The sequence below is a fragment of the Triticum aestivum genome, chromosome 2A (assembly GCF_018294505.1).
Source record: "Triticum aestivum cultivar Chinese Spring chromosome 2A, IWGSC CS RefSeq v2.1, whole genome shotgun sequence".
NCBI lineage: Eukaryota > Viridiplantae > Streptophyta > Magnoliopsida > Poales > Poaceae > Triticum > Triticum aestivum.
In genome coordinates, this window is record NC_057797.1 from 719,240,655 (window position 1) to 719,260,272 (window position 19,618).

Below are 19,618 nucleotides of genomic sequence, written 5' to 3' on the forward strand. Positions count from 1 at the left end.
ACTTATACTTTATGATATTCTAATCAAATTGAATGGCAAATATTTCTCATTTCATCTCCTTTCTATGAATATAATAATGCCGTAATATATAATGCACTCTTTTGACTCGAGAAGGCATTCTTCTGCCTCTACGTTGGTTACTCAAGAAATGAAAGAGTTAGGTAGTCGAGGTATTCTAGTATTTCCGGCATGTGATTTATAAACAGCTTCGACACAAAAGACAAAACGGTCTCTCCAGAGAATTTCATGACTTAGTGTGGGATGGATGCATTTTTGGTCTGAACACTAGGTGAAGCACATAATGGAAATTGCAAAAATAAAATAAAATTGGACTCCTTTTCATCTTAGATCAATCAAGTAACTACCTGTACTGAGCTAATCTATAATCCCCACTCTTAACCAGCATTTGATAGATTATCCAACCCCTAGCAATCTTATTATTGGTGGGGGTTCGGTTCGTTAGCAGGTATTTGTTTGGTCATTCAGATAGAGATTGGTATTTTTTTGGAGAGCAACATTCTCTTATAACCAAACATTGGAAGGATAGAAAGGAGTATCCTGAACATAAGGCCAATGGCTAGCATACTTTGTTGAACACTCACTATATTCACATCTAATAGCTAAAGGAAGGAAAATCAACTAAGACCCCGTTTGTAGCGGCGAGCGAGAGTGAAACAAGAGTTTTCATCAAAAGAGCAAAAAGGACAGAAAAGAATAAGGAACTTCTACTCCCTAGGTGGTTATTTGCTGCATAAGACAGTGGTGGGAGCTAAAGGAACGAGTAGGAAGGGTCGCCGCTCAACGGATAGAAGTTACTTTAGGGATAACAGGCTGACCTTCCCCAAGAGTCCACACAGACGGAAAGGTTTGGCAACTCAATGTCGGCTCTTTGCTACTTGAAGCCGTAGGTGGTTCCAAGGGTTGGGCTATTTGCCCATTAATGCAGTACGTGAGCCAGGTTCAGAATGCCGTGAGACACAACCGACAAAAATCCCTCTTTTGCCTCCCTCTATCTCGATGAGAGGAAACAAAAACTCCTTTTACCTGTTGGTCTCTACAAATGGGCGAGGTAGTAGGACATGGTTGAAAGTTTTTTGACACGAGGCCTTGCGCAAAAGACGACTACTTCATATCCCACAAGGAAAACAATATTGGTTCGCATCTCTATATTAATCCGCATTGCTTGTATGATTAAAGTTCTCTCTCAAGTGCCATCTCATAATGGTAAACTTCTTATGATATAGTAATTTGTCTTAGAATAAGAAATATCTCTTCCCCCTAATTTCACGGCCCCTTGCGGGAATGTGTATCGTTGCTGCATCGCCATCGTATTCATGACTTGCTTTTCCGAAATGCTTGCCAGAACCAAAAGTAAAATTTGTTGTGGATAGGGATCCTGTAAAAACATCTTTTGTGGAACGGGCCAGACCCGGCCATTTCTCAAGAACAAGATATTTTTTTTGGTTTGTTCCACCTTCCCACCCAATGAAGTGTTAGGATTCTTTTCAATAAAATCCTATGGGATCATAGGTTCTGACATTCCCACTGCTTCTCCTTGAATGGTTAGGTTTGAATCCCGCAATGGAGATTCTACACGATGTCGAATGCAAATAATAATTTTCTTTGTCGCATGATTAGAGTATTATGCTTAGACCTCATGGTTGAACTCATTCATGCGTCTAGTTAAATAAATAACAAACAATGAAGTAGTTTAAAATGCTTAAGGGCTATTAATTCCCGTGTTGGTTGATTTATGTGGTTTCATTTAGGGTTTAGTGTTGAGATTTGGATTCTGAGTTTGCATTCTGCAATACATCCTCCAAGTCATCTTTTTTATTTTCTGACGCAAACATGTAAGTTAAAATGCTCTTTTGACGCCAAATTGGTTGCAACAAACACAAACACATACTCCCCCGCAAACTAATATAAGAGCGTTTAGAGCACTAAAGTAGTGATCTAAACACTCTTATATTAATTTACAGAGGGAGTATAAATTAAACTTGTTTGACCGTCAAGTGTACATAAATTGAACATGACAACAATTTTCAAATCTCTCTCAATCCTTAAATCTGAAAATGCATGGAACTATTATTGTTGAAAATGCTAAAACAAGTCATAAATTTTTATATCAGAAAATTGCATAAGGCAACAAATACCCAATACTTCAGGATCTTTAGTCTGATAAATATCTATGATGCGAATGTTAAACAGTGCCAAATACTGTAGTTCATAAACTAGTTAAGCTTAGTTAACGTCACTGGGGTAGTCACACCGGACTGGAAAAATCTTGGGCGACATTGTACCTTTGATGGTGAAAGCATCACAATAATTAAGTTGAGGGTTGTTTAGGTTTTAAAGGAAAAAATATTCAATTATACTACATATAATTTACAATACATTCATATATGGTAAAATTTGTATTAATTTATTGGTAGAGCATAGACAATTCTTTTGGAGTTTCTTGAGTGCCACAAACAAAAATGTTTAATTGCACCACATTAGACATTCCCAATAAGGTTGTATCCTCTATTCTAAGAATGCGGTCTCCACGTGCTCCTAAAGTTGGAAACATCATCGTAAATTCACCATAAAACCATGAATATTTGATGGCATAGACCCAATATGTATTAATCATCTCACCATAAATTCAAATCCAAGTTGACCTACCCTTTTGCCCTTATAATTTGCAACATGATATATACATGTAGTATTCGTGTTATGAATTATTTCAAAATTTCTAGCAATTTTTAGATGTTTCAAAGGGTGCATGTGTGGAATTATTGGATAGTTTCTCGGTTACATTCAAAATTTTCCTCTTGGCCATGTATCCGGGTCTAATTCGCAAGAGCTTCACATGTTTGGGGGCATTTAAATAGCCTTAAAGACGTAACTGTAATCACTATTCTATAGTTATTGTAATATATGTACTTTTTAGAAGGGTTCAAATCTATTATTAAGGTTCACCATAAGTAAAAAGCACCCATAACATAATAAAAATTACATTGAGATCCCTGGACCACTAAATGACCATTGCCCCTACCAGAACGAGCCGCCAATGTGTCGTTGTCACTAGTCCCATATGAAGCCGGCATGGCCTTGTGAATGGCAACTAGAAAGTCTTCATGCACGTGCCCCTAAGACCAGTGCCATGTAGTTGCATTCGCCGCCATTGAACCCTGAATTGATCCAAAGAACCCAACACCAATTCTCACGCTCAATGGGAAACCCTAACCTCGTCGCCATGAGGGACTGGTAGGAATCTATGTCAGAACTCTGTCCAATCCATCACCATGAACTTGAGGAGGGTTGGAGCACGAAAGAATGACTCGAAGAAGAAGCGCCACCATCCGTCCGAGGTGCTGCCCCTGTGAGGACTAAAATCCTAACTTATCTACTAGAGGGAGCCGAGGCACCGAGATTCCCTGCCCTGCCATGGGTGGTCGTAGCGGCCGATGGAGGGGAGGTGAATCCCCGGTCTCACCGGCGGAGCTCTAGGGGAGGAAGGTTTTGCCCTAGTCGCTTTGGGATAGGGGAAAGAAAGACATGGTTTATGTGTCGTATTGTAATATATGTATAATACATATTGAATGCATGTAACGGCAAATTTTCAAAAGAAAGAGATCGAAGTGCTGAAAAGGTGAGTAGTACCGTTATTTAACTTCCCATGTATTCGGGACCTCAGAGCGTTACACGTGAGATCGATGTCAACGTTAGTATTGATTACCTACATGATGTCAGATGCAGAAATTAATTATCTTTTCCTCCTTGTCCGAGCATTAAGCTTCATACCTTTTTTAGAAATGAGGCACTTGCCTGGCTTTAGCGAACTGAGGGCAATCTATCCTGCACAATTTGCCCACACATCGGACATAAACCGTCCCCCGGTCCATGCCGTTTCTGGATTTCTACACCCGAGGGCAATCTATCCCGCACAAGTTGCCAAAGGATTCGGGCTTTCCAAATAACCATCATGTGGAAAGGGGCAACACCGTTATGCAACACACGATAAAGCGAGCTGGGAGAGAACTCGCCCAAAGGCTCAAGCTTCCACCTAAATGAATCTTCTTCCATAGATGGGACAACCTCCCTTAACAAAGATACGAGGCTAGTCCATTCGTCAACCTCAATTGGTACTGGGGAGAGGCGGAATTCCAGACACCACTGTCCGTTCCACCTGTTGTCACCAATTAAGGAATTTGGGTGTGATGAGGTGGCAAAAAGTCTTGGAAATCAGGAAGCACACGGTTTCGTACCTAACCACACATCTAGCCATTCCCAATAGTAGTACCGCCCCTACACGAAGGAGATGACGGATTTTCAAAATTGACTTCCATAATTCCAAACCATTTCTGCATGAGGCAGTAGAGACCGGAGCTAGCTGGAGATATTTATGTTTGATAATGTCGAGCCATAACCCCCCTTGACCGGTGAGCATTTTCCATGCCCACTTGCTCATTAAGCACCAGCTCATGTGCTTGATGTTTAGGATTTCGAGGCCCCAACCTCTTGTGGAGCACAATTGGTACTCTAGTGTACCGTGTGACCTTTCTGTTTTCCAAGTTCTTTACCCCACATGAAGCTGGATCTAGCAAGGTCAGTGAACTACATCTTTAAGCAGAAAGAATCCCATGATGAACATCGGTAAGCTAGAAAGACATGCACTAATCAAGGTGGTTTTCTCTCCGGTTTACTAGTATTTGCCAACCCATGGTTGAACTCTTGTAGCCACCCGATCGGTAATAAAGAGAAAGTCCTCAATGGTCAGATGTTTATTGGTTAAGGACATACCCAAGTATTTGATCGAAAGGGTTCCCAAACGATAGTTCATAATGTGGGCGGCCCTATGGTGGTCCTCCAGACTCCCTCTAGTGACATACGCCTTGCTCTTGTCAAAATTGATTTTTAGGACCGACATGGATTCAAAACACATAAGCAGGATCTTCAAGTTTGGCTTTCTTCTACCTCCAGATCTTTGAACCTGAACCCTAGCTGCCCCTCCTCCTCCCTAGCCGCCCCTCCTCCTACTCCCTAGCCGCCCCTCCTCCTCTTCCCTATCCGCCCCTCCTCCTCTTCCCTTCCTCGCCGCCCCTGAGGCAGCCGCCGGGCAAGCCCGAGGCGCCAAGGATGGTGGCGGCGGGGCCTCAGTTGCCCCGTCTCTGCATGGGGAACCTCGGATCTGGATCTGGCGTCATTGGCAAGGCACGGCCGGCTTCATTGGCAAGGCACGGCCGGCTAGCAGCCGTGCGGGCGGTGGATCTGGCGTCCTGGCCGCGCGGGCGGCGGGATCCGGTGGTCGTTGGCGGCTGGCGGCGGTTTCTGCGGTGGCCGGTGCGCGCGATCTGGCGCCTCCCCTCCTCCCCTGTTTGGCGTGCGGGCCAACCTCGTCGGGCCGCGCTTCCTTGGGTCGCCGGTTCTGTACAGGAGGCGCTGCTGGTGCTGGGGATCTAGTTTGGGAGAAATCCCTGGTTGGCCATCGCCAACCGCGTCGACGGTGACGCCTGAGGGCGCCGTTCACCTCCTTGGAGGCGTCGGTATGGACTGATCCCCTCACTTCCCCTTCCCCTAGGTCTCCCGGGCGAAAGCCCTAACTTTGTTGGGCGACGACGGCGCTCACGGTGTCGTTCCCTTCTTGAAGGCGCCGCTTTGGGAACTGTTGGGGATATTACTACTGGGCGTAAACCGGCCTATCTGGGTCGGGTTAACTTCGTCAGTAGTTAAGTATGTTAAAGCCCAAGAAGGCAGATGAGGGCTCAAGGCCTATGGTCGGTTCAAGGCCTGTAGCCGTAAACCGGCATTAGTAGTTAACTTGTATTGTAAGTTAGGAATAAGTACAGACCAAACCGGACACATCTATGAGCCGGTATTGGGACTCTGTAAGCCGACGGGAGTCACCCGTGTATATAAGGGGACGACCCGGCGGTGGTTCAAGGACAACAGATAACAACTCGAGACATAGGCGAAGCTTGTTTGCTTCCTAGTCATCGAAACCCCATCAATTCCATCACAACTAGACGTAGGCTTTTACCTTCATCGAAGGGGCCGAACTAGTATAAACTCTCTTGCGTCTTGTGTCCGCTTTAACCCCTTCAAGCTAACCCGTCGCGATGGCTCCACGACTAGGTCCTTTCTCTAGGACATCTGCCATGACGAAGCCACGACAGTTGGCGCCCACCGTGGGGCTATCGCACGATGGTTTCTGGTTCTTGGAGGGCCGCTTTAAAGGACTCGAGGGCTACGCTGTAGGCCGGATGACTAAGAGTCATCGCGGCAAGTTCTACATCGACGACGCAGGCTGGGGCCCCGAGGCCGGCTCAATTGAGTACGGGTACCGGGTCCCCTTTGGAGGCATTCACATTTTCATTGGCAAGATCGGTGAACCAGGCCCTGAGCCGGACATCTGCACCGACCTCGTCGAGACGGCTCAGCGTGCGCGATCCGCCCGGGTTAAACCGGCCATGAAGCGTGCCTTCATGGGAGTCATCCATGGAGGAAGTTATGAAGATGGATCGGAATCTCGCGGTGATACCGTCGTTTGTTCCGATGACGAGTCTGTTGGGGAACGTTGCAGAAAATTAAAATTTTTCCTACGGTTTCACCAAGATCCATCTATGAGTTCATCTACGCAACGAGTCAAGGGGGAGAGTTTGCATCTACATACCACTTGTAGATCGAGTGCAGAAGCGTTCAAGGGGATGGTGATGATGGAGTCGTACTCGTCGTGATTCGGATCACCGATGACCAAGTGCTGAACGGACAGCACCTCCGCGTTCAACACACGTACGGGACGGTCGACGTCTCCTCCGTCTTGATCCAGCAAGGAGGAAGGAGAGGTTGAGGAAGGCAGCTCCAAGGGCAGCATGACGGCGTGGTGCAGTTGGTGCAGCAGTATTCCGACAGAGCTTCGCCGAGCACGTACGGAGGAGGAGAGGTGTTGGGGAGGGGAGGGGCTGCGCCTTGAGTTGTGGTGTATTGCAGCCCTCCCTTCACCCCTTTATATATATAGGGGAAGGGGCAAGGGGGCCGGCCCTCTAGGGGAAACCCTAGAGGGGGGCGGCGGCCAAAGGGTGGGGGGCTTGCCCCCCAAGCAAGGGGGGTGCGCCCCCTTTAGGGTTTCCCCCCCCAACCCTAGGCGCATGGGCCCAAGGGGGGGCGCCAAGCCCACTAGGGGCTGGATGCTATCCCTACGCAGCCCAAGTGGCCCCCCGGGAGGGGTGGTCCCTCCCGGTGGACCCCCGGAACCTTTCCGGTGGTCTCGATACAATACCGGTATGACCCCGAAACTTTCCGGTGCCCGTTTAACAACTTCCCATATATAAAACTTTACCTCCGGACCATTCCGGGACTCCTCGTGACGTCCAGGATCTCATACGGGACTCCGAACAACATTCGGTAATCACATACTTGTCTTCCTGATAACCCTAGCATCACCGAACCTTAAGTGTGTAGACCCTACGGGTTCGGGAGACATGCAGACATGACCGAGATTCTCCGGTCAATAACCAACAGCGGGATCTGGATACCCATGTTGGCTCCCACATGCTCCTCGATGATGTCATCGGATGAACCACGATGTCGAGGATTCGATCAAACCCCGTATACAATTCCCTTTGTCAATCGGTACGTTACTTGCCCGAGACCCGATCGTCGGTATCCCAATACCTTGTTCAGTCTCGTTACCGGCAAGTCACTTTACTCGTACCGTAATGCATGATCCCGTGACCAGACACTTGGTCACCTTGAGCTCATTATGATGATGCATTACCGAGTGGGCCCAGAGATACCTCTCCGTCATAAGGAGTGACAAATCCCAGTCTCGATCCGTGTCAACCCAACAGACACTTTCGGAGATACCTGTAGTGTACCTTTATAATCACCCAGTTACGTTGTGACGTTTGATACACCCAAAGCACTCCTACGGTATCCGGGAGTTACACGATCTCATGGTCGAAGAAAGAGATACTTGACATTGGAAAAGCTCTAGCAAATGAACTAACCGACCTTTGTGCTATGCTTAGGATTGGGTCTTGTCCATCACATCATTCTCCTAATGATGTGATCCCGTTATCAACGACATCCAATGTCCATAGCCAGGAAACCATGACTATCTGTTGATCACAACGAGCTAGTCAACTAGAGGCTCACTAGGGACATATTGTGGTCTATGTATTCACACGTGTATTACGATTTCTGGATAATACAGTTATAGCATGAATAAAAGACTATTATCATGAACAAAGAAATATAATAATAATACTTTTATTATTGCCTCTAGGGCATATTTCCAACAGTCTCCCACTTGCACTAGAGTCAATAATCTAGTTACATTGTGATGAATCGAACACCCTAGAGTTCTGGTGTTGATCATGTTTTGCTCGCGAGAGAGGTTTAGTCAACGGATCTGCGACATTCAGATCCGTATGTACTTTGCAAATTTCTATGTCTCCATCTTGAACATTTTCACGGATGGAGTTGAAACGACGCTTGATGTGCCTGGTCTTCCTGTGAAATCTGGGCTCCTTCGCAAGGGCAATAGCTCCAGTATTGTCACAGAAAAGTTTGATCGGCCCCGACGCATTGGGTATGACTCCTAGGTCGGTGATGAACTCCTTCACCAAAATAGCTTCATGCGCTGCCTCCGAGGCTGCCATGTACTCCGCTTCACATGTACATCCCGCCACCACGCTCTGCTTGCAGCTGCACCAGCTTACTGCTCCACCATTCAACATATACACATATCCGGTTTGTGACTTAGAGTCATCCAGATCTGTGTCGAAGCTAGTGTCGACGTAACCCTTTACGACGAGCACTTCATCACCTCCATAAACGAGAAACATGTCCTTTGTCCTTTTCAGGTACTTCAGGATATTCTTGACCGCTGTCCAGTGTTCCTTGCCGGGATTACTTTGGTACCTTCCTACCAAACTTACGGCAAGGTTTACATCAGGTCTGGTACACAGCATGGCATACATAATAGATCCTATGGCTGAAGCATAGGGGATGACATTCATCTCTTCTATATCTTTTGCCGTGGTCGGGCATTGAGCCGAGCTCAATCTCACACCTTGCAATACAGGCAAGAACCCCTTCTTGGACTGATCCATTTTGAACTTCTTCAAAATCTTATCAAGGTATGTGCTTTGTGAAAGACCTATGAGGCGTCTCGATCTATTTCTATAGATCTTGATGCCTAATATATAAGCAGCTTCTCCAAGGTCCTTCATTGAAAAACACTTATTCAAGTAGGCCTTAATGCTATCCAGAAATTCCATATTATTTCCCATCAAGAGTATGTCATCTACATATAATATGAGAAATGCTACAGAGCTCCCACTCACTTTCTTGTAAATGCAGGCTTCTCCATAAGTCTGCATAAACCCAAACGCTTTGATCATCTCATCAAAGCGAATATTCCAACTCCGAGATGCTTGCACCAGCCCATAAATGGATCACTGGAGCTTGCATACTTTGTTAGCGTTCTTAGGATCGACAAAACCTTCTGGTTGTATCATATACAGCTCTTCCTTAAGATGCCCATTAAGGAATGCCGTTTTGACGTCCATCTGCCATATCTCATAATCATAGTATGCGGCAATTGCTAACATGATTCGGACGGACTTAAGCTTCGCTACGGGAGAGAAAGTCTCATCATAGTCAATCCCTTGAACTTGTCGATAACCCTTAGTGACAAGTCGAGCTTTATAGATGGTGACATTTCCATTCGCGTCCGTCTTCTTCTTAAAGATCCATTTGTTTTCTATCGCTCGCCGATCATCGGGCAAGTCAGTCAAAGTCCATACTTTGTTTTCATACATGGATTCTATCTCGGATTTCATGGCTTCTAGCCATTTGTTGGAATCTGGGCCCGCCATCGCTTCTTCATCGTTCGAAGGTTCACCGTTGTCTAACAACATGATTTCCAGGACAGGGTTGCCGTACCACTCTGGTGTGGAACGTGTCCTTGTGGACCTATGAAGTTCAGTAGCAACTTGATCCGGAGTACCTTGATCATTATCATTATTTTCCTCTTCAGTTGGTGTAGGCATCACAGGAACATCTTCCTGAGCTGCACTACTGTCCCGCTCAAGAGGTAGTACTTCATTGAGTTCTACTTTCCTCCCACTTACTTCTTTCGAGAGAAACTCTTTTTCCAGAAAGGATCCGTTCTTAGCGACAAAGATCTTGCCCTCGGATCTTAAGTAGAAGGTATACCCAATGGTTTCCTTAGGGTATCCTATGAAGACGCATTTTTCCGACTTGGGTTCGAGCTTCTCAGGTTGTAGTTTCTTGACATAAGCATCGCATCCCCAAACTTTCAGAAACGACAGCTTAGGTTTCTTCCCAAACCATAATTCATACGGTGTCGTCTCAACGGATTTTGACGGTGCCCTATTTAAAGTGAATGTAGCTGTCTCTAGAACGTATCCCCAAAATGATAGTGGTAAATCAGTAAGAGACATCATAGACCGCACCATATCTAATAGAGTGCGATTACGATGTTCGGACACACCGTTACGCTGAGGTGTTCCAGGCGGCATGAGTTGTGAAACGATTCCACATTTCCTTAAGTGTGTACCAAATTCGTGACCTAAGTATTCTCCTCCACGATCTGATCATAGGAATTTTATCTTTCGGTCACGTTGATTCTCTACCTCATTCTGAAATTCCTTGAACTTTTCAAAGGTCTCAGACTTGTGTTTCATTAAGTAGACATACACATATCTACTTAAGTCATCAGTGAGAGTGAGAACATAACGATATCCTCCGCGAGCCTCAACGCTCATTGGACCGCACACATCGGTATGTATGATTTCCTACAAGTTGGTTGCTCGCTCCATTGTTCCGAAGAACGGAGTCTTGGTCATCTTGCCCATGAGGCATGGTTCGCATGTGTCAAATGATTCATAATCAAGAGACTCTAAAAGTCCATCAGCATGGAGCTTCTTCATGCACTTGACACCAATGTGACCAAGGCGGCAGTGCCACAAGTATGTGGGACTATCGTTATCAACTTTACATCTTTTGGTATTCACGTTATGAATATGTGTAACATTACGTTCGAGATTCATTAAGAATAAACCATTGACCATCGGAGCATGACCATAAAACATATCTCTCATATAAATCGAACAACCATTATTCTCAGACTTAAATGAGTAGCCATCTCGTATTAAACGAGATCCAGATACAATGTTCATGCTCAAACTTGGCACCAAATAACAATTATTAAGGTTCAAAACTAATCCCGTAGGTAAATGTAGAGGTAGCGTGTCGACGGCGATCACATCGACTCTGGAACCATTCCCGACGCGCATCGTCACCTCGTCCTTCGCCAGTCTCCGCTTATTCCGCAGCTCCTTGCTGTGAGTTACAAATATGAGCAACGGCACCGGTATCAAATACCCAGGAGTTACTACGAGTACTGGTAAGGTACACATCAATTACATGTATATCAAATATACCTTTGGTGTTGCCGGCCTTCTTATCCGCTAAGTATTTGGGGCAGTTCCGCTTCCAGTGACCCTTTCCCTTGCAATAAAAGCACTCAGTCTCAGGCTTGGGTCCATTCTTTGACTTCTTCCCGGTAACTGGCTTACCAGGCGCGGCAACATCCTTGCCGTCCTTCTTGAAGTTCTTCTTGCCCTTGCCCTTCTTGAACTTAGTGGTCTTATTGACCATCAACACTTGATGTTCTTTCTTGATTTCAGCCTCTGCTGACTTCAGCATCGAGAACACTTCAGGAATGGTCTTCACCATCCCCTGCATGTTGTAGTTCATCACAAAGCTCTTGTAGCTTGGTGGGAGCGACTGGAGGATTCTGTCAATGACCGCCTCATCTGGGAGGTTAATGTTCAGCTGGGTCATACGGTTGTGCAACCCAGACATCTTCAGAATGTGCTCACTGACAGAACTGTTTTCCTCCATCTTACAACTGTAGAACTTGTCGGAGACATCATATCTCTCGACCCGGGCATGAGCTTGGAAACTAGTTTCAGCTCTTCGAACATCTCATATGCTCCGTGATGCTCAAAACGCTTTTCGAGCCCCGGTTCTAAGCTGTAAAGCATGCCGCACTGAACAAGGGAGTAATCATCAGCACGAGACTGCCAAGCATTCATAATGTCTTGGTTCTCTGGGACGGGAGCGTCACCTAGCGGTCCTTCTAGGACATATTGTTTCCTGGCAGCTATGAGGATGATCCTCAGGTTCCGGACCCAGTCCGTATAGTTGCTGCCATCATCTTTCAGCTTGGTTTTCTCTAGGAACGCGTTGAAGTTCATGTTGACATGAGCGTTGGCCATTTGATCTACAAGACATATTTGCAAAGGTTTTAGACTAAGTTCATGATAATTAAGTTCTAATCAAATTATGAACTCCCACTCAGATTGGACATCCCTCTAGTCATCTAAGTGTTACACGATCCGAGTCGACTAGCCCGTGTCCGATCATCACGTGAGACGGACTAGTCATCATCGGTGAACATTCTCATGTTGATCGTATCTTCCATACGACTCGTGTTCGACCTTTCGGTCTTCGTGTTCCGAGGCCATGTCTGTACATGCTAGGCTCGTCAAGTTAACCCTAAGTGTTTTGCTGTGTAAAACTGTTTTACACCCATTGTATGTGAACGTAAGAATCCATCACACCCGATCATCACGTGGTGCTTAGAAGCGACGAACTTTAGCAACGGTGCACAGTTAGGGGAGAACACTTCTTGAAATTGTTGTAAGGGATCATCTTATTTACTACCGTCGTCCTAAGTAAACAAGATGCGTAAAACATAATAAACATCACATGCAATTATATAAAGTAGTGACATGATATGGCCAATATCATATAGCTCCTTTGATCTTCATCTTCGGGGCTCCATGATCATCTTGTCACCGGCATGACACCATGATCTTCATCATCATGATATCCATCATCGTGTCTTCATGAAGTTGTCACGCCAACGACTACTTCTACTTCTATGACTAACGCGTTTAGCAATAAAGTAAAGTAAGTTACATGGCGTTCTTCAACGACACGCAGGTCATACAAAAAATAAAGACAACTCCTATGGCTCCTATCGGTTGTCATACTCATCGACATGCAAGTCGTGAATCCTATTACAAAGAACATGATCTCATACATCACAATTCATCATTCATCACAACTTCTGGCCATATCACATCACATGATCAATCGCTGCAAAAACAAGTTAGACGTCCTCTAATTGTTGTTGCATCTTTTACGTGGCTGCAATTGGGTTCTAGCAAGAATGTTTTCTTACCTACGAATAACCACAACGTGATTTTGTCAACTTCTATTTACCCTTCATAAGGACCCTTTTCATCGAATCCGCTCCAACTAAAGTGGGAGAGACAGACACCCGCCAACCACCTTATGCAACTAGTGCATGTCAATCGGTGGAACCGGTCTCACGTAAGCGTACGTGTAAGGTTGGTCCTGGCCGCTTCATCCCACAATGCCGTTGAAGCAAGAAAAGACTAGTAGTGGCAAGTAAGTTGACAAGATCCACGCCCACAACAAAATTGTGTTCTACTCGTGCAAAGAGAACTACGCATAGACCTAGCTCATGATGCCACTGTTGGGGAACGTTGCAGAAAATTAAAAAATTTCCTACGGTTTCACCAAGATCCATCTATGAGTTCATCTAAGCAACGAGTCAAGGGGAAGAGTTTGCATCTACATACCACTTGTAGATCGAGTGCGGAAGCGTTCAAGGGGATGGTGATGATGGAGTCGTACTCATCGTGATTCGGATCACCGATGACCAAGTGCTGAACGGACAGCACCTCCGCGTTCAACACACGTACGGGACGGTCGACGTCTCCTCCATCTTGATCCAGCAAGGAGGAAGGAGAGGTTGAGGAAGGCAGCTCCAAGGGCAGCACGACGGCGTGGTGCAGTTGGTGCAGCAGTATTCCAACAGAGCTTCGCCGAGCACGTACGGAGGAGGAGAGGTGTTGGGGAGGGGAGGGGCTGCGCCTTGAGTTGTGGTGTATTGCAGCCCTCCCTTCACCCCTTTATATATAGGGGAAGGGGCAAGGGGGCCGGCCCTCTAGGGGAAACCGTAGAGGGGGGCGGCGGCCAAAGGGTGGGGGGCTTGCCCCCCAAGCAAGGGGGGTGCGCCCCCTTTAGGGTTTCCCCCCCAACCCTAGGCGCATGGGCCCAAGGGGGGAGCCAAGCCCACTAGGGGTGGGCTGCTATCCCTACGCAGACCAAGTGGCCCCCCGAGAGGGGTGGTCCCTCCCGGTGGACCCCCGGAACCTTTCCGGTGGTCCCGGTACAATACCAGTATGACCCCGAAACTTTCCGGTGCCCGTTTAACAACTTCCCATATATAAAAATTTACCTCCGGACCATTCCGGGACTCCTCGTGACGTCCGGGATCTCATCCGGGACTCCGAACAACATTCGGTAATCACATACTTGTCTTCCTGATAACCCTAGCGTCACCGAACCTTAAGTGTGTAGACCCTACGGGTTCGGGAGACATGCAGACATGACCGAGATTCTCCGGTCAATAACCAACAGCGGGATCTGGATACCCATGTTGGCTCCCACATGCTCCTCGATGATGTCATCGGATGAACCACGATGTCGAGGATTCGATCAAACCCCGTATACAATTCCCTTTGTCAATCGGTACGTTACTTGCCCGAGACCCGATCGTCGGTATCCCAATACCTTGTTCGGTCTCGTTACCGGCAAGTCACTTTACTCGTACCGTAATGCATGATCCCGTGACCAGACACTTGGTCACCTTGAGCTCATTATGATGATGCATTACCGAGTGGGCCCAGAGATACCTCTCCGTCATACGGAGTGACAAATCCCAGTCTCGATCCGTGTCAACCCAACAGACACTTTCGGAGATACCTGTAGTGTACCTTTCTAATCACCCAGTTACGTTGTGACGTTTGATACACCCAAAGCACTCCTACGGTATCCGGGAGTTACACGATCTCATGGTCGAAGGAAGAGATACTTGACATTGGAAAAGCTCTAGCAAACGAACTAACCGACCTTTGTGCTATGCTTAGGATTGGGTCTTGTCCATCACATCATTCTCCTAATGATGTGATCCCGTTATCAACGACATCCAATGTCCATAGCCAGGAAACCATGACTATCTGTTGATCACAACGAGCTAGTCAACTAGAGGCTCACTAGGGACATATTGTGGTCTATGTATTCACACGTGTATTACGATTTCCGGATAATACAGTTATAGCATGAATAAAAGACTATTATCATGAACAAAGAAATATAATAATAATACTTTTATTATTGCCTCTAGGGCATATTTCCAACAGAGTCATCGACCGGAGAAACCGAATCTCTTTATCAGCTACAAGACGGCCGGATTGAGGGCTGTTCCGATGGCGACAGTATTCCGGACCCCTCTGATCTGCCCAACCGGGTTGGAATATTCATGACTGGCACAAAAGCGGCGCTTCATTCTTCGACCGCTGCGGCAACAACCTCCGGTTCAGCAGCAGCGACGGCTGCCGGGGCAGGAGGCCCTGTGCACCCGCCGGCTCAAGTTCTATCAGAGTTGTTTGATGCATTGGCTGTGTTTATGGCGGAGGTTAATCCGGCGGATCAGGGCATTCACAACGCCGAGATTGCAAAAGTGAAGGAACAGCTACAAGACGGCCAAGGTAGATCTGGCAGCTGAGGACACCAGGATGGCCACGGAGCGGGCCACTTTAGACGCACAAGCTACATGCTCATGTTAGACCAGAGTGCGTCGCAGGAAGTCATGAGGAGGAAGTACTGATCCCGTTTGCCTCCGTTTTTTGAGGCCAGAGACCTTTTCAACACTCCAGGAGTAGGAACCGGCAATCCGCAAGATGCTTACCAAAGACTTACCAAAGAAAAGGAAAGAAGGCAGAGCCAATTCAGAAGTCAAACTGACTTACCAAAGATAGCAGTAGTCATGGCATGCACGTGCCGCTTTATGCTGGTTAGTTCATCCGCTACTGGTTTTAGTGCAGCCTCGGCATCCTCTGCTCGTTTGATTAAAGCGGACTTTTCAGTGGCCCAATCCGTCTGCTTCTTCTTGAAGCTCTCCTTAAGCTGTTCCATGGCGCTTAAAGCGTTGGCTAATTCCTCTTTTGCTTTGGAGGTTTCAGCTTGTTGGGTTTTCAGGTTTTCTTGGAGATCGGCGACTTGGCTTTCTTTCGTTTTCAGCTCCGCCTGCATGCAGACAGTTATATGCTTCAACAAAATGGTACAAGGATTGAAGTACCAACCACATAACAAGTTATGCACTTAGCACTTGGGGGCTAATGCATATTCGATCTTCATCTTTCAATTGCTTACAAAGTCCCAAGATCAATACAAGTATTCAACTTGGCACTTGGGGGCTAATGGCTATTTGCTCGTATATATATTCTGATGCGGCAATCTCAATTACTTAAAGTACCGGTTTGACTACGCTAAGTTGAACCAGCCCTTGGGGGCTACATCGGCGAATTTCAAAGTATTAAGATTTATGTTAGTAAGTCCCAGTTTGAAAGAAGATTACAAACCGGCCCTTGGGGGCTAGGAGAGTCAGCAAGTATTGAAGCATACAAGCAGGAAAGAGCATATGGAAGTTACCTCGTATTTATCCTTCATCATATTAACCAGACTGGCTTCATAGTCACGGCTGGTATACAACCGGTTCAGGTAGCCGGAATGGATATCTTGGGCATTCAGAGCAGCGTAAGTTGCCAGATCAGCATTCCACTTGCCTTTACCAAAGGTAGAAAATTCTTCCTTGGCAGAATGTTTGGACAAAGCAACAGGATTGCTTGGCTCGGTATGGCCAGTGCCAGTAATGACAACCTCGTCCTCCTGAGTATCGCCGGTTTGCACGGGGGCTGTTGGCTTGTCGGTAGTTTTTGCTGGACCGGTGGATCTCTCAATCCGGATGGAGCCTGTGGGCTGATTGACAGGACCTGAGGCATCAGTAGGTCTCTCTTCAGCAATAAGATCGTCGTCTTGCTGCGGTGGATCGTTTGGTATATCCTCAGGAATAGTCGCTTCAAGATCGGGTGTCTTGCCTGGCTCAAGAACGACATCTTCTTCGGCCGCTTTGTCCAGACGGGCCTTCTTGCTTGGCCTAGGTTTGGCCCTGAAAAGAATAACAAAATCAAATACAGCATATGTTCTAAGGCGATGTGCTGCAAGTATCATAATAAGTATAGCTTACCCAAGCACTGTTTTGAGCGGTGGCAGCTGAGTAGCCGATGACTCACCAGAAGATGAGTGGGAAGTAACCTGGTAATCGGAGTCAGATGGATTAAGAGGTTGACGAAAGCAGCCCGCTTCAGGACAATCACTGACAAGCAAATTAGAGACCCCTGAACGGCGTTTCCGAACCAGACTGTTCGGTAAACCGGCGGAGGTAACTACCTGGCCGCTGTGCCGGGTTGTGCGACGAGCTTCGTGCTGTTGGGTCTTCATAAGAAATTTGGGATCCAAATAAGCAAGAGGATGAGAAAATTTAACTTTTCGGTTTTCCTGACGGATTTTTAGCGAAGGCAAAGGTTCTGAATCAGAAGAGAGAATAATTACCTCTGCAGCATCAGCGTGGCTGGCTTCGGCATCATCCTGACAAATATCATCATCAATAAGACGCATGAAAAATAAGCCAAGTGAGTCAAACTCTACCTCAAGGTCCGGGTTATCCACATCATCATCAGGGGCCGGATTAGAAGATGCAGTAGTTCTTTTCCTGTGGGCAATCTTCTTTACAGCTTTAGTCTTTTGCCGGGTTGCTCTTTCTGGTTTGTCTGGTTTTTCCAGTTTCTCCTGCGGCAATTTCTTGCTCCAAAACAGATCATTGCCCTAATTACACAGACACTGATATTAAACAATGACCAGATATATCAATAACAGATTCAGCAAAAGGAAAAATCAAGGTCTTACCGCTGGCGGTTTGTTGGTGGCACAGAAGGGAAGCAGGCCGTTTTTAGCATAGATATGTTCCGGTTCATTCAGCATCTTATTCACAGCCTCTGTGATTTCTTCATCGGTGAGCTGAATTTTGGAATGTCGCAGTGGGTCATCAACACTGCCGGTATACTCGCACATCAAACCGGAGCGCTGACTAAGGGGCAGTATGCTCCATGATATCCAACAGCGAGCGAGATCAACCCCTGTTAAACCATTGGCCATAAAGGCTCTGAGCTTCGACAGTTGAGGAGCATATTTGCTTCTCTCCTGGGCAGTCAATCTTTGCGGAAAAGGGTGTGTATTGCTGAGCCGCTCCGGACGAAAGACGGGCAAGGGATTCTCACCAGCAAGGGAGGTGTCTTTGCAGTAGAACCATGTCTGATTCCACTCTTTGGGGTGGCTGTGCAGTTTGGCATGAGGGTATGTGACCTCTTTCCTTTTCTGGATCGCCACGCCACCCAACTCCGTATTGGAGCCGTCAGTAAACTCAGTACGGCGGTTTAGATGGAAAATGTCTCGGAACAATTCCACTGTGGGCTCCTCTTGAAAGAACGCTTCACAGAGCACTTGGAAGTGACACATATTTGTAACAGAATTGGGGCCAGTGTCTTGTGGATGGAGTTGGAAATCGGTCAAAACATCTCGGTAAAATTTAGAACCGGGTGGCTTAAAGCCCCGAGCTAAGTGATCTACGAAAACAACAACCTCTCCTTCTTGAGGAGTGGGAGGGCCTTCTTTGCCAGGAGCCCTCCAATGGATGGTATCTTTGCTGCCTAAAGCGCCGATCAGGACTAGATCGTCCAGCTGAGCCTCTGTGACGCGAGAAGGAACCCAATTGCATTCATATACTTGCTTGGCCATGATGGAATCTACAAGGTAGAAGATCCCGGTTTAAAAATGCATTTGATCAAGGTACATTGGTATGTGCAATGTTAACCCGGAGACAGATCTATCTGAACCGAAGTTTTATGAAGCAACAACATCTGGCGGTTCAACAAGGGGACTAATGGTATATAGCGGTTTGACAATTTTTTCCTACAAGGTTAAACCGCCGGGTTTAAACATTGAAGCAGATGAGTAAGTTTATAGAAACAAATTTCGTAAGATTTCTCTACAGCGATGGATCTGAAGCAAGTTCAGAAAAAAGATAAATATTCAGAGGTCCAAAAGGAGCAGTACCGAATCAATGAGCAAAACGTACATACAGACCTATGGTTTTGAGATGTGTAAGTGAAAGCGAAGGGTAAACAGCTACCATTGCATAGAATAAAGATTTGCGGAGCCATCTAAAGATCTATCGTATGAGCAAGAGGCAGATGATGAACACTGAAGAACTGTGAAACCCTAGGTCAGATCTACGGGGGAAAGGATAGAAGATTTACCGAAGCTGAGGAAGACGCGGAAGGTTGCCGCGATGCTCTGGTGCGCTCAGGTTGATGCAGTGGCCAAGGTTGAGGCAGAGGTCGACGGCGGCGGCGGAGCTCCGAGGCTGGCGACGCGAGGAAGACGAAGAAGGCACGAAGGGGAGAAAAGAAATGACCCTTCGGTTCTATTTATAAGGCGAAAGAACATGTGTCCGGCGCGACAATCAAGGGGCCACGAAACGGAGTTGTCACCTTGATTTCCGTAGATCTATTAAACAAAGAAGCATAATGGATAACTTCGT